Source organism: Cherax quadricarinatus, chromosome 70 (assembly GCF_038502225.1).
Source record: "Cherax quadricarinatus isolate ZL_2023a chromosome 70, ASM3850222v1, whole genome shotgun sequence".
Classification (NCBI taxonomy): Eukaryota; Metazoa; Arthropoda; class Malacostraca; order Decapoda; family Parastacidae; genus Cherax; species Cherax quadricarinatus.
Window position 1 is genome coordinate 12,413,618 of NC_091361.1, and position 15,304 is coordinate 12,428,921.

The following is a 15,304-nucleotide window of genomic DNA, read 5'->3' on the forward strand; positions in this document are numbered from 1 at the left end:
TGTGGCAACAAGATACTATGGTAACGAACAAGTCTGGCAAAGAGAGATGCTGTGGCAACAAGATACTATGGTAACGAACAAGTCTGGCAAGGAGAAATGCTGTGGCAACAAGATGCTATGGTAACGAACAAGTCTGGCAAAGAGAGATGCTGTGGCAACAAGATGCTATGGTAACGAACAAATCTGGCAAAGAGAGATGCTGTGGCAACAAGATACTATGGTAACGAACAAGTCTGGCAAGGAGAGATGCTGTGGCAACAAGATGCTATGGTAACGAACAAGTCTGGCAAGGAGAGATGCTGTGGCAACAAGATGCTTTGGTAATAATATGTCGTGATAATGAGTTTGCGTTAACTGTTAATTGTAATAGTCATGTAACATGAGACTGACGTAACCATGTGGTAACAAGACGTTGTGATAACAAGATGTGGTAACAAGACGTTGTGATAACAAGATGTGGTAACAAGGCGTTGTGATAACAAAACGTGATAACGAGATGTGATAAGACGTTGTGATAAGATGTGATAACGAGACGTCGTGGTAACGAGTAATCATGAAATAGTGTCTGGTAATGGTAGGTCGGGTTAACGAGAGTGTTGTAATGAGGTGTTGTGGTAACGAGACAATGTATTAATGAGATGATTTTGCAGCGAAAGGTTTTGTTAACGAGAGTGTGTGATAATATGTTGTGGTAATAACATGGCGTGATAAAGCGAAAACATAATAGAGCGGCTGACCACGAAAGGTAATGTTAACGAGAGAATGTTGTAGTAAAAGTGGTAAAGAAGTGGCTTAGTAACGAGATATTTAGCTCACAACTTGTGGCAACCCAAAGGCCTGGTAACGAGAGGTTGCGGTAAACGAAAGTTTATGGGATCTGGTAACGAGAGACTGTAATAACAATAATATATTTTAAGGAAAGCATTTTTAAGGGTATATTAAAATGAGATGATAATAAAGCGAAATATTATATTAACAAAATGCTCTTTTTTCTCGAAATATTAAAGCAAAAACAAAGCATAACATTGCACAAATAGAAAATTTAATTTCAGCATAAAACAAGAGATACAGTCTCAGTTTATTATTTTCCCCTCAGAATACAGCAAAGGGAAATTTCTGAATCGGAATTTTGTCATCTGCATCCATATTAAAATTAACATAAATTGTAGGTGCCGGAGCAGCCGTCCGCTTTGGGATGAAGTTATGGTTTTGTGCCTGGCATAACATGGAATAATCTCATCGTGTTTGCCAGTCCGCTGGCTGTAACGGGGACTTGTTGTGCATTGTTGACACGCACTAGTGAAGACCTTGTGTAGTGTTGTGATGGTGGCGCTCCCAGCATCCTGCTGGAGAGGAGGCCAGGGAGAGCAGGATGCAAGGGAGAGAGGGAGGAGACGAGGGATGCACGGGGAGAGTTAGAGAGGAAAGGAGGGATTGAACGAGGAAAAAGTAGGGATTTAGGGAGGAAAGTGGGGGATTGAGAGAGTATAGGGGGATGGGGGAGGAAAGAAGGGAATGAGCGTGCAAACTAGGGATTGAGAGAGAATAAGAAGTAGGTCTAGTTTTATGCAAGTACTGGCAAATAGGTATACTTGGAGTATACCTGGAGGGGGTTTCGGGGGTCAATGGCCCCTGCTGGGGCAGTCACCTGTGACCATGTGAGTGAAATACATGTGCAAATGCAACAGCCTGGTATCTTTGTTGATGAGACGTTTAGCTTACTCTGCAGGATTCTTCACTCGAAATAGAGACAGCAGAAGTAGTGGGGATGTAGCTAGGAACTATTACTGTAGCGGTTACTATTTTAACCACAAGCCCCTACTTTTTTGAAGTTCCTAGCAACTAGCCCTCAACCCCAGTTTCTCCCAGCCTTCTTAGTCTATAATTCGTTTTCTTACTCATCTCTCGATATTATAAATTTTCATTTGCTGGGACTCCATCCTTGTAAATATTTTTCCGATCAACAATGTAATATGCTCAAGTCGTTTCATTCTCAATTTTTCAATGTTTTTGATTTCTTTATTACATCTGTAAATGAAAAAGGACTTAATCTCTCTCAAGATATCATGTAAACATTAGAGGACTCTGTGATTCACTTATATTAGTGTCCACGAAAGGTTAAGCTTTCAGTTGAGAGCTGTCTTTCCCCTCCCAGAGACTGGAGTTTACCTGGAGAAAGTTCCGGGGGTCAACGCCCCCGCGGCCCGGTTTGTGTCTGTGGGTTTTTTGCCTATTATTTTTGGAGTTTTCTCTTACATGCTTTCGAATACTTTATTTTTGCTTGGCGTCCATTACATATCTTCTTAATGTATTTAATTTATTCACACTGAAGATATTCTTTATTATTGAAATTTGTTTTATTTGAAATAATGGTTCCAGGTTGTTCCTTTCATTTTATTGTTGTGTGATTGTGGAATTACCTTATTTTTATTACCTGTTAATGCTTGCATGCGGAAAACACTAGCTCTTGGACCCGCCTCTTAATTTTTGACTGACTGACGTGAATGAGTTCTGTCATATCTTTTTGTGAACCCTTGTTTGATTTGTACTTCCACTGGGTTATTGTTCATCTTAATCAGCTACTTCACAATTTTTATTTTGAACAAATATTATACTTCCAGTTGAGGTCAGGCTTATTGGCCGGTAATTACTGACCAATGAGTATCAAGTTAATAATACTCAAGCCAATTGTTACGCGCCCCTACTTCACTCCATTATATACAAAAATAAAAGGCCTGGTTAAAATAAGTTCTGTAATAATATATCGCGAACCACTTTATTACTAGCTAGATAAAGCAGGTTCGACTATATATTATTATCTGGTACAGTATGAATCATCAAAAGTACTCTCATTGTATTATATTGTGTTATATTATTATTAGGTTAGGTATTACGAATGTGTAACCACTACTGTAGTGACCAATTGGTGGTTCTAGAATTGACGTCACGCGTCGCCTTCTGGCAGAGCTGAAGTCATACTATGGAGTAGTTGAGTGAGTCAGTCAGCTCCTAGCTCTGACTCGGTACGGGTCTTCCTCCCAAAGCTCCTAGCTTAAACTGGAACTTTAAACCAAGTCTATTGTCTTGCCTTTGCCATTAGTTTCCTGAAGTCTGGTAATTCATGTCACTTATGAAAAATAACTATTTCGTTACCCTAGACCTTTCTAAAAGAGTTAAATGGTGAGATTAGTAGATTATTAATTGAAATTATTGTATCATTCTCTGTTAATGAGAATTTGAACGTAAGATTGGGTTTCTTGCTGTATAGTATTTCATTTATAATTGCTTTTGGTTATTTTAATTCACTAACGAAATACCAATGAAACTAAATGATTGGTAATAAAATAAAACTAACAAAAAAAAAATGGTGTTATTTGTGCCCCTATTGTTACGGTGAAGATTAGTCGTAACACTAATAAGCATCAAGTCGTTACCTTCAAATTATAATTTGATGGTAACGACTTGTCCCATGCTTTTGGCCATCTTCCACATATCAAAAACTACATCTGTGCGTGCGTAATTTAAAACTATGTTCCCTGTCCTTGTTTCCAATGCTCATCTTCCTTTCATGTGCCCTGTAGTATTTTATATATTATCATATTTCCTCTTGTTCTTCGTTCCTCCACAGACACGAGCATCAGGTTGCGCATGCGTCGCTCGCAGCTCATTCCCCTCTACTCAAACACTAGTTCTGATGTTTTCTTTTATCCTTTCTCATACTTCGCTGTTTCCTAAGTGAGGGCTCCACGCTGGTGTTGTGTACTCAAGGATAAATGACACATATGAGTATTTTTGCACGAGTTTTTATTTAGAATTTGACTCTTATGTTTGGAACCGTAACCAGTATTGATATTTTTTAAATGTCCCTTAAGGGACCATTTTGTGGATAACAGTTATGAATTTATTTTCTTTAACTGTTTCTGTGAGATATTTTCCTCCTACTCTCCCATTCTGTTGTTTCGTCTCTCTCTCTGTTTTCTCTTGATTGTGTATTCTTGAATCCATGTTAACATCAATCCGTTTACCTCCGACTTGCTTCTCTAATTTGCTAATTAGGATGTCACAGACCAAGGTAAATATATGATATTGTGTATATGAGCCCACTGAGAAAGTGGCGGCGCATGGTATATAGTATGATATATTATCTCCTGGGTCAAGCCATGTGCAACAGCATGTGCTTACAGTGGTCAGTACTGTGATCCTTGCTCACAGTCTATATGAACGAATTTCGAAAGACACCTAATTATACTAGGCCATCAACTCCTTTCTGACAAGGACACCAGAAAGCTACAGATTGATAGTGTTCTGAACATTCCATACCACGGGCGGGGATAGAACCCACGATTAGAGAGTCATAAAACTCCAGACCGAAGGCTTAGCCAATCGCGTTAGCAATCGTGTCATTACGATTTCAGAACATTGGCAGATGCAGTTCGACGTAGACGCGTGTGAGATTCTAATCATGAGAAAATAAAATATCTGTGCTATTTGTGGGTTAATACTGTGAAGCTTAGACTGAATGGGTGTGCAAGGGATTTTTGGCTTTATGTCAAGAAGAATAAAAAACTGAAGTCCTAAAGTTATACTTCAATTTTAAATACCTTTGGTAAGGCCGAATTTAGATTACGCTGCTCAGTTCTGCTATCACTATTGTAAGAAGGACGTAAATGTTTTGTAGCGTATAAAGAGAAGGGTAATGGACTTCACCCCATGCATTAGAAATCTTTCATACGAAAATAGGCTGCGGGTAATCTAGCTGCATTCTCTGTACTGAAAGTAGCTAACAAGACTAGCAGTAATGTAATTAAGAAAGGATATAGGGAAAGTACTGGTTAGGCAGTAGAGTATTTGTAGATGAGTGGAACAAGTTCCCATGTAGAGTAATTAGGGCGAGAACTTCTGGTAACTTTATATATAAGTTGGACTGGTTTGTGAGGACCTACTGGCCCATGCTAGACACGAGTCAAATATTCCATGTGACACAGTATTAAAAGCCTTCTCACTGTCATGATTTATTATTATTATTATTATTACGAATTTTATTATTGTTATTAATGTTGTCGTTGTTAGGTGCGAACGCTAAACTCGTAGAGATCATACAGCGCCTGGGAAATTAATTCAAGCGGCTTCCACAAGCACCAACACACCTACATTTCCCTCTCTTCTTCATGAAGAGGGGATCACTGTGCATAAATATGCAGACTACCTGCCTGACCTGAGTTAATTCATTTTATGTCTCTAATGTATGGCTGTCCGTTTCTGACTCCCTGTTAGTCTTCCGTGAGGAATCTGTGAGGATGTTGACGTGTAGTTCAAGGCTTCATATTTCCGGAATATTAATACCTTGAATAGCGTATGTTTGTGTGTGTGTGTGTGTGTGTGTGTGTGTGTGTGTGTGTGTGTGTGTGTGTGTGTGTGTGCGTGTGTGTGCGTACTCACCTATTTGTGATTGTAAAGTCGTAGCGCCTGGCCCCGCCTCTTCCCTGGTTGTTATTAGGTCCACTCTATCCCTGCTCCAAGAGCTTAATTGTGTGCACTCGCCTATTTGTACTTATCTGTTTCAGGTTGCAGGGATCAAGTAATACCTCCTGGCCCCGCCTCTTCATTGATGCCTACTAGGTCCTCTCTTCCTGCTCCATGAGGTTTATCAAATCTCGTCTTAAAACTATGTATCGTTCCTGCCTCCACTACGTCACTTTCCAGACTATTCTACTTCCTCACAACTCTGTGACTGAAGAAATACTTCCTAGCATCCCTCTGACTCGTTTGAATCTTCACCTTTCAATTGTGATCCCTTGTATATGTGTCCCATCTCTGGAACATCCTGTCTCTGGCCTCCTTCTCAACTCCTCGCAGTATTTTATATATCGTTATCATGTCTTCCCTAACCCTCCTGTCCTCCAGTGTCGCCAGGCCGATTTTCTTTAACTTTTCGGTGTAGGACATTCACCTTAGCTCTGGAATTAGTCTTATTGCAAACTTTTGCCCTTTCTCTAATTTCTTGAAGTGCTTGACCAAGTGTGGGTTCCAAACTGGTGCTGCATACTCCAATATGGGCCTCACGTACACGGTGTACAGAGTCTTGAACGATTTCTTACTAAGGCATCAGAACACTAGTCATAGGTTTGCCAGCCGCCCATATGCTGCAGCAGTTATCTGGTTGATATGTGCCTCAGGTGATGTTTTTGTATTATAATCACCTTAAGATCAGTTTCCTTGAGCGAGGTTTTCAGTCTTTGGCCACCTAGCCTACGGTCTTCTTTGCCCTTCCCCGATCTTCATGACTTTGCATTTGGCATGGTTAAATTCGAGGAGCCAGTTGCTGAACCAGGCTTGTAGCCTGTTCAGGTCTCTTTGTAGTCCTGCCTGATCCTCATCCGATTTGATTCTCCTCATTAACTTCACATCACCTGCAAATAGGGACACTTCTGTGTCTATCCCTTCCGTCATGTCATTCACATATATAAAAAACAGCACTTGTTCTAGGACTGACCCCTGTGGAACCCCGCTCGTCATAGACGCCCACTCCGACACCTTGTCACGTACCATGACTCCTCGTTGCCTCCCTGTCAGGTATTCTCTGATCCATTGCAGTTTTCCTGTTATGCGTGCCTGATCTTCTGGCTTTTGCACTAATCTCTTGTGAGGAACTGTGTCGAAGGCAGTCCAAGAAAATGCAATGTGTGTGTGTGTGTGTGTGTGTGTGTGTGTGTGTGTGTGTGTGTGTGTGTACTCACCTAATTGTACTCACCTAATTGTGGTTGCAGGGGTCGAGACTCAGCTCCTGGCCCCGCCTCTTCACTGATCGCTACTGGATCCTCTCTCTCTCTGCTTCCTGAGCTTTGTCATACCTCTTCTTAAAACTATGTATGGTTCCTGCCTCCACTACTTCACTTTCTAGGCTATTCCACTTGCTGACAACTCTATGACTGAAGAAATACTTCCTAACGTCCCTGTGACTCGTCTGAGTCTTCAGCTTCCAGTTGTGACCCCTTGTCCCTGTGTCCCCTCTCTGGAACATCCTATCTCTGTCCACCTTGTCTATTCCCCGCAGTATCTTGTATGTCGTTATCATGTCTCCCCTGACCCTGTGTGTGTGTGTTTGTGTGTGTGTTTGTGTGTGTACCATGGATGAGTGGCTCCACACTGGCGACAGAAGAGCCACAAGGTGACGCTTCAATGATGCAAGGCGCCTTGAAGCGCTCCACTGCCCTCGTGATGACGTTATTTTGTCTTCTGATGGTGAATGTTTAGTAGTTGCTTTCTCCGCTTACTGAATGAAAGTAGGTGTAATGGTTATCAATCACGTGTAGAGAAGACAACTGAGAGGTGAGTAGTGTGAATATGAATAATTACAATGTCAGGGAAGGAAAAATGTGGTGGGTGATAGAAATCCGGATTGTTTGACTGTCTGCCGGCTAGTCTGTCCTCTCCCACTTCCGCTCTCTCTCTCTCTCTCTCTCTCTCTCTCTCTCTCTCTCTCTCTCTGTTACATGTGTTTTACTTGGTTTCGTTACTTATTTCTGCCTTGATTTACAGGCTATGAGTTAGTACTAAGCTCAGCTCATTTGAAAGCCTGTTTCTTGTTAAAGACATACAAATAGGGACTAGGATGAAGGTATAGTCATCTGTGGGCCAGCGTTTTCATTTGCTCAGTTATTTTTATTTCACTGATGCCATATTTAGTACGAACATGTTCAAGACTCGAATCATCCTAGGAATTAATGATCTCAAATAAAGTGATGTATATTGATGGCTGCCCGTCTTGTTGTGAAGAAGTTTTCTTCTCATTGATCACGAAGTGGAGGCCATTGACTTTAAGACAAAATAAGATTTGTTCGGATTTTTAACCCGGAGGGTTAGCCACCCTTGAGAACCCAAGAAAATCAGTGTGTCATTGAGGACTGTTTGTCTTATTTCCATTGGGGTCTTTCAGTCTTGTCCCCAGGATGCGACCTAATCCAGCCCACTAACACCCATGTACCTGCTTCTAGGTGAACAGAGACAGCAGGTGTCAGAAATATACATAATGTTTCTACCCGGCCGGGTAGAAATACTGTGCGTGATGCGACAGCGTTACCCACCGAGCCCCTGGCGGTGTAAATAACAGTAAGGCCAAGCACATCCCTCGGGTGTTAAAGACTCTGCTGAAATGATAGCGCTGTCCGTGCGAGAGATGAGTCGTCGTGGTTTATTCTCTATTCTGTCAAAAAGTCGTAGATGTGACAGTGGGGAAGGGGAGGTCAGGCAGTCCAAGAAAGTGGAGCATACTGCAACCTCTACTGTCGAGATGCGAGATACGTCTAAATGCTGTAAGCTTCCTGACTGCTTTGTTTGTAAGATTTACGACGTGATTCTTGATAGTTTGGGATAAATTTTCACCCAAAAAATATCGGGTTACAACACTATCCCATTCATCCTTTCTCTCTCACTCTCTCTCTCTCTCTCTCTTTTACTGAACGGTTTTCACAGGTTAAGAGTTCTTACCTTTTTTTACAAGCTGAGAGTAGTTACCTTTCTCTGTCGATCTCTCTCTCTCTCTCTCTCTCTCTCTCTCTCTCTCTCTCTCTCTCTCTCTCTCTCTCTCTCTCTCTCTCTCTCTCTCTTTCCCTTTCCCTGGAGCCCCGCCTCACCACCGTAGCTCGGTGGGGTGTCAGTCGCGTGTTGGTGCTGACAGCGTGTGGTTGTGGTGGCGGCGGTGTGCGCGGGGAGCCCAGCATTGAGTGTGGCTCTGGTGGAGACTACGCTTCTATCTCCCTCACTTGCCACCAGCCTCTCCCTCACGCCATCGTAGTAGTGGTGGTGGGGGTGGTGGTAGTTGTCCAAGTGTCTCTTACAAACCAAACTAACACCTCCACCCGTCAGCATGAAGGGTCCTGATTATGTGAGTATATGTTTACGTCTTGTGGCTCCCGATTTGGCCGAGTCCTTGTCAGGTGTGAGGGACACTCCTTCCGGGTGTCAGTCTCGTGACGAGTGTGACACTCACGCCTTGTGTGACACTCGTTCCAAGTGTGGCACTCCTGCTAAATGTGACACTCGTGTCAGGTGTGGCACGAAAACGAAAATAATCAAAGGCTTGAGTAATATACCCAACGCTATATTAATTATAGAACACGGAAGTAATCATACAACATCACCCGAACTCCGTCATGAGAGAGGTGAAAATCTTGAAGAATTACAGACATGTCAGTGATAACATGGAATAAAAAAAATAAAGTATTAGGGTTCGAATTTAACCATAGCGACATGAATCCCGTGCAACTTGCTAGAAATCTATGAACGAAAGCGAAATATTAAAAATGCGTAAGTCAGATTCAAGAGTGAAAAAGAGGAGAGTTAATGGGAGTCTTCTGTACCAGCTATGAGAAGCATGAGATATTTTTTTTAGTGTGAGGAACTAGGGTCAGGGAGTGCCAGTGTTGAGGGTGGGGCCAGTGACCCACTGACACTTCCTGTCGGAGGTTTAAGAGGGTATGTTACGTGACTGGTATGTCCTTATTGCTCTTAGACAGGAAGGGAGGGAGCTCCTTGAGAGGATAGGGAAATAACAAGGTGGGATACGAAATGGAAAGAAGGGAGATAATAAGAGGAAGAAGAGAGTCTGGGATTAACGAGGAGACAGAAGGGAGGGAAGAGGTAGACAATACCAGGAAGGGAGAGGGAAAGAAGAAAATAGAGATTAGCATAGAAAGAAAGAGTTGGATGAGGTAGAGAATAACAGAGAGAAAAGGGGATATGGCAAACAATAACAGGAAGAGAAATTGAAGAGAGGAAGAATAGAATGTGAGAGAGGAAGTAGGATAAAAAATTTATCTACGGAGTAATCCTAGATTTTCTTTCCTAAATTAATTTTTTGGCTACAGTCAATAAAGGGATAAAATTAAACACAAACGATGTGCTATGTTTATTAATATTTACATAGCGTTTATTAAACCTCTCGTACTCATTTACTGCGCAGTCGCATTGGCTTTTTGCATATATTTAATCTGCGGTCAAACGTACTGATTTATGAAGGTCGTGGCTGGTGGTACACACAACAGTGTGGACTAAACTCCGCTGGGTGGCTGCTAGAGTTCATGTTACTGGTCAAATTATTCCAAGTCACACTCGTGCCACTGTGTCGTGATGCTCAATGGAAATGCGTATGTTGTGCGTGTGTGTGTGTGTGTGTGTGTGTGTGTGTGTGTGTGTATGTGTGTATGTGTATGTGTGTATGTGTGTGTGTGTGTGTGTGTGTGTGTGTGTGTGTGTGTGTGTGTGTGTGTGTGTGTGTGTGTGCTTGCAGTTATATGAGTAATGTGTTCTCTCATAAAAGTATGAGCCTGTCACGACGTATATATAATATAACACAACCATGCTGGACACGCTGTACGACATAATCCCATGAGATCATTTTAGTCGTCACTCCACTACCCTACCACTGCTACCACCACTGCACTACCCTACCACTGCTACCACCACTGCACTACCCTACCACTGCTACCACCACTCCGCTACCCTACCACTGCTACCACCACTGCACTACCCTACCACTGCTACCACCACTCCACTACCCTACCACTGCTACCACCACTGCACTACCCTACCACTGCTACCACCACTCCACTACCCTACCACTGCTACCACCACTCCACTACCCTACCATTGCTACCACCACTCCAATACCCTACCACTGCTACTACCACTCCACTACCCTACCACTGCTACCACCACCACTCACTACCCTACCACTGCTACCACCACTCTACTACCTTACCACTGCTACCACCACTCCACTACTCTACCACTGCTACTACCACTCCACTACTCTACCACTGCTACTACCACTCCACTATCCTGCCACTGCTACCACCACTCCACTACCCTTCCACTGCTACCACAACTCCACTACCTTACCACTGTTATCACCACTCCACTACCCTACCACTGCAGCCACCTCTCCCCTACCCTACCATTGCTGCCACCACTCACTACCCTACCACTGCTACCACCACTCCACTACCCTGCCACTGCTACCACCAACCCTCTACCCAACCACTGCTGCCACAACTCCATTACCCTACCACTGTTACCACCACTCCACTACTCCACTTCCCTACCACTGCTACCACCAACCCTCTACCCTACAACTATTACTTCCACTCCACTGCCCTACCACTGCTACCACTACTCCACTTCCCTACCACTGATACTCCCAACCCTCAACCCTACCACTGTTACTTCCACTCCACTACCCTACCACTACTACCACCACTCTACCCTACCACTGCTACGACCAACCCTCTACCCTACCACTGTTACCACCACTCCGCTACCCTACCACTGCTGCCACCACTCCACTACCCTACCACTGCTACCACCACTCCACTACCCTACCACTGCTAACACCAACCCTCTACCCTACCACTGCTACCACCACTTCACTGCCCTACCACTACTACCACCACTCCAGTACTCTACCACTGCTACCACCAACCCTCTGCCCTACCACTGCTACCACTACACTTCCCTACAACTGCTACCACTACTCCATTTCCCTACCACTGCTACCCCCAACCCTCTACCCTTCCACTGTTACTTCCACTCCACTACACTACCACTGCTACCACCAACCCTCTACCATATCATTGCTACCACCACTCCACTACCCTACTACTTCTACAACCCACCGTCTACCCTACCACTGTTTCTTCCACTCCACAACCCTACCACTGCTACCACCAACCCTCTACCCTACCACTTCTACCACTACTCCACTACCCTACCACTGCTACTACCAGCCCTCTACCCTACCACTGCTACCACTAACCCTCTACCCTACCACTGCTACCACCAACCCTGTACCCTACCTCTGCTACTACAACCCCACTACCAGACCACTGCTACGACCGCCACCCCCATCTCATCGCTGCCAACTACCCCACTATCTCAATACCACCACCCAACCTACCACCTCGATAATACCACAGCCTCCAATATTATTCTACCCAACCCATATACTAGCCCACTACGATACCTATCCTGCCGAAGCCACCTTACTATCGTACTCACCCCGTGAATGCCACCACACAATAGGACCCACCCCGCCATTACCTCCTCAGAGCCGTAACCAGTCCACCATTTCCATCCCTTCTACCGCAACCACTACCAACTACCGCTATAACTATCGAGCTGCCACCATTACCCCACTGTCACTACGAGAATCATACAACCAGCACTACTACCGTCACCCCAGCCATACAAACAGCCCTACCACCATCACCCCAGCCATACAACCAGCCCTACCACCGTCACCCCAGCCGTACAACCAGCACTACTACCGTCATCCCAGCCATACAACCAGCCCTACCACCATCACCCCAGCCATACATCCAGCCCTACCACCATCACCCCAGACATAAATCAAGCCCTAACACCGTCACCCCAGCAATACAACCAGCCCTACCACCATCACCCCAGCCGTGCAACCAGCACGACCACAGTCACCCCAGCATCACCAAGTTAAATCTCCGACACCGTACTAAACCTCCCTGTGCAAGCCTACACAAGCGGCTTTCACACAGCTTCAAACAAAGTTCTTTACCTGCAGGGAAAAAGTAAAATAACTTTATGAAAGGAACTATGACGTAAGTCAATAAAGCGATAAGAGGAGACTAGAAAGTAACAGCATTTACTTGTGTGTAAATTTAACATTATTTAAATAAGATATTCACAACATCGCCTGTTATTCTCAGAGTTATAAAGCTATTAAAAGACATCATAAAGAACAAGCTTTAATTCAGAGAGCATTTTCCTCTGTGGAGAGCTTTATTACGTCACTGTTTGGTAAAGCTCGACACAGAGAAATATTGTCCCAGTAAATGTGGGCTCTTCAACATTTTCTTTTCTTCAGAAAGGTGCGTGTGTACACCTAAAATGCTTACTTACCATTGTTTTGGTTTCATTGTTCCGCATCAGTTCATACTATTTACTTGGGTAACTTGGCTATCTATCATTATATATATATATATATATATATATATATATATATATATATATATATATATATATATATATATATATATATATATATATATATATATATATATATAGGGAGGTACCACCTCTAGAACTGTTATAGGGACCCTCATCCTCAGAGAAAAGAATTAACTTGCTTCAGGGAAAACTCAAGGTTCTCCTTGAAGCTGTTTGAGAATTTTCTCCTTCCACCCCCTATATTTCAAGTATGTTTTATTTAAAGACAACGCAACGCTCTTCTTGCCGAAAAGGCAAGCAAAAATTTGTGTATACATTAATTTTGCAAAAATCATCCTGAACCTAACGAAAAAAGTGTATTTCATTGTGTTTGTTGATTAATGACTTACTGTAAACCTATCTAAAATATATTTAGTTGGATTAGGCTAAATTAAATTGGGCTAGTTATAATAAGATTAGATAAGTTTTCTAAGGTCCTTTTGGTACAAAATTATTAATTTTTACATTAACGTAAATGAAAAAAATATCCTTAAAAGTATATATATATATATATATATATATATATATATATATATATATATATATATATATATATATATATATATATATATATAAAACCATTCTGAAAAAATTCTAAAATCCTAAAGTGTAGTCGACGTTTGATGATAAACCGAGAAAATACAAACTCACAGGGCTACAGAAAAACAGTAAAAAAGGATAAGACTTTGTATTTCGATCTACGTCTGAATGCTCTCATTCAAAGAGTGGCATATAGGAGAAGAGCAAACATTTACTCAACATAATTTTTTTTTTACTAAAAAAAAAATATTTGTTTCTAAAAACTGATGGGAAACTGGATGTTTAACTAGGGGCAGCAGGATGTCATTTTCCATCTGTGGTTGGGGAACACCTTCATAACTCTCAACATAGAATAAATTGGGACAAAGCTAAAAATATTACACATAGAACGCACCCTTAATTAAAACAAAACCGAATTACAACATCTTGGAGGGAAATCAAACCCTTGATATGATTTCAAAATTGGCTAAGAACAAATACGTTCCTGCTCCAGACTTCAGGTTTCCACCACCTGACCTCACGTTAGTGTCTATCACCTCGCAATTACATTTTGCACGAACAAAAGTATGCACGTAACCACACAGTAGCACTATATTAGGCCTAGTGGTCCATGCAAGGAAGCTTCTCAAAACTAACGTCTACCTTGCGTACATCTGCTGTGCTGGTGAGAAATCACAAGGTCGTGCTGGTGAGGAATCACAAGGTCGTGCTGGTGAGAAATCACAAGGTCGTGCTGGTGAGAAATCACAAGGTCGTGCTGGTGAGAAATCACAAGGTCGTGCTGGTGAGAAATCACAAGGTCGTGCTGGTGAGAAATCACAAGGTCGTGCTGGTGAGAAATCACAAAGTCTCGTTCCTGTTAGAACGTGCAGGAAAACTGACGCTTTCTACCTGCTATTGGTTTCATATTTGCTAATTATTATTCTCAGAATATCATCGAAATTTATGACAAAATTCGTTTAATACCAACGAAATTCAACATTTGCATTACACGTGTCTGTTCTGCAGGGAACTCAGTATAATATTAGCAAAGTCCTCCGTCTTTAGTATTAAGTTACACGGGCTAACAGGATAATTATTTAATTTATCGGTCGACGTGCAGTCTAAAATGCCAATTAAATTTTGGAGTTTATTTGAATCCTGAGTGTTAAAGTCTTTGCAGTTTTAAATGATAAGTAGTTATCTACTAGCACACCTGAAAAACATTAATAACACTAAATATTATATCCTTACTTTAAAGAAAAAATATTGCACTTTGTTATATAAATAAGCTAAAATATGGCACTTTGTTATATAAGCTAAAATATGGCACTTTGTTATATAAGCTAAAATATGGCACTTTGTTATATAAGCTAAAATATGGCACTTTGTTATATAAATAAGCTAAAATATGGCACTTTGTTATATAAATAAGCTAAAATATGGCACTTTGTTATATAAGCTAAAATATGGCACTTTGTTATATAAATAAGCTAAAATATGGCACTTTGTTATATAAGCTAAAATTTGGCACTTTGTTATATAAGCTAAAATATGGCACTTTGTTATATAAATAAGCTAAAATATGGCACTTTGTTACATAAATGAGCCAGAAACGAAATAATAAGTTCAAGGAAAGAAATCGGCACATTTTTTTTATATTATATGAAATAACTTCATTTTTAATTAACTCGATTTGATCAGTGACGAACTGTAGCGCTAATGTACGGGAAGGTGGACATGGGCGCTTCAGCGGTGAACTCTACGG

The 15,304-nt window shown here is 41.9% G+C and overlaps 1 protein-coding gene across 2 annotated transcripts in view; it reads left to right on the plus strand.

Annotated features, from left to right (window-relative positions):
- The window catches only part of LOC128702379 (whirlin), a 1,352,782-nt gene that overhangs the window by 340,238 nt on the left and 997,240 nt on the right, over nucleotides 1-15,304 (plus strand). The window lies entirely within an intron of this gene.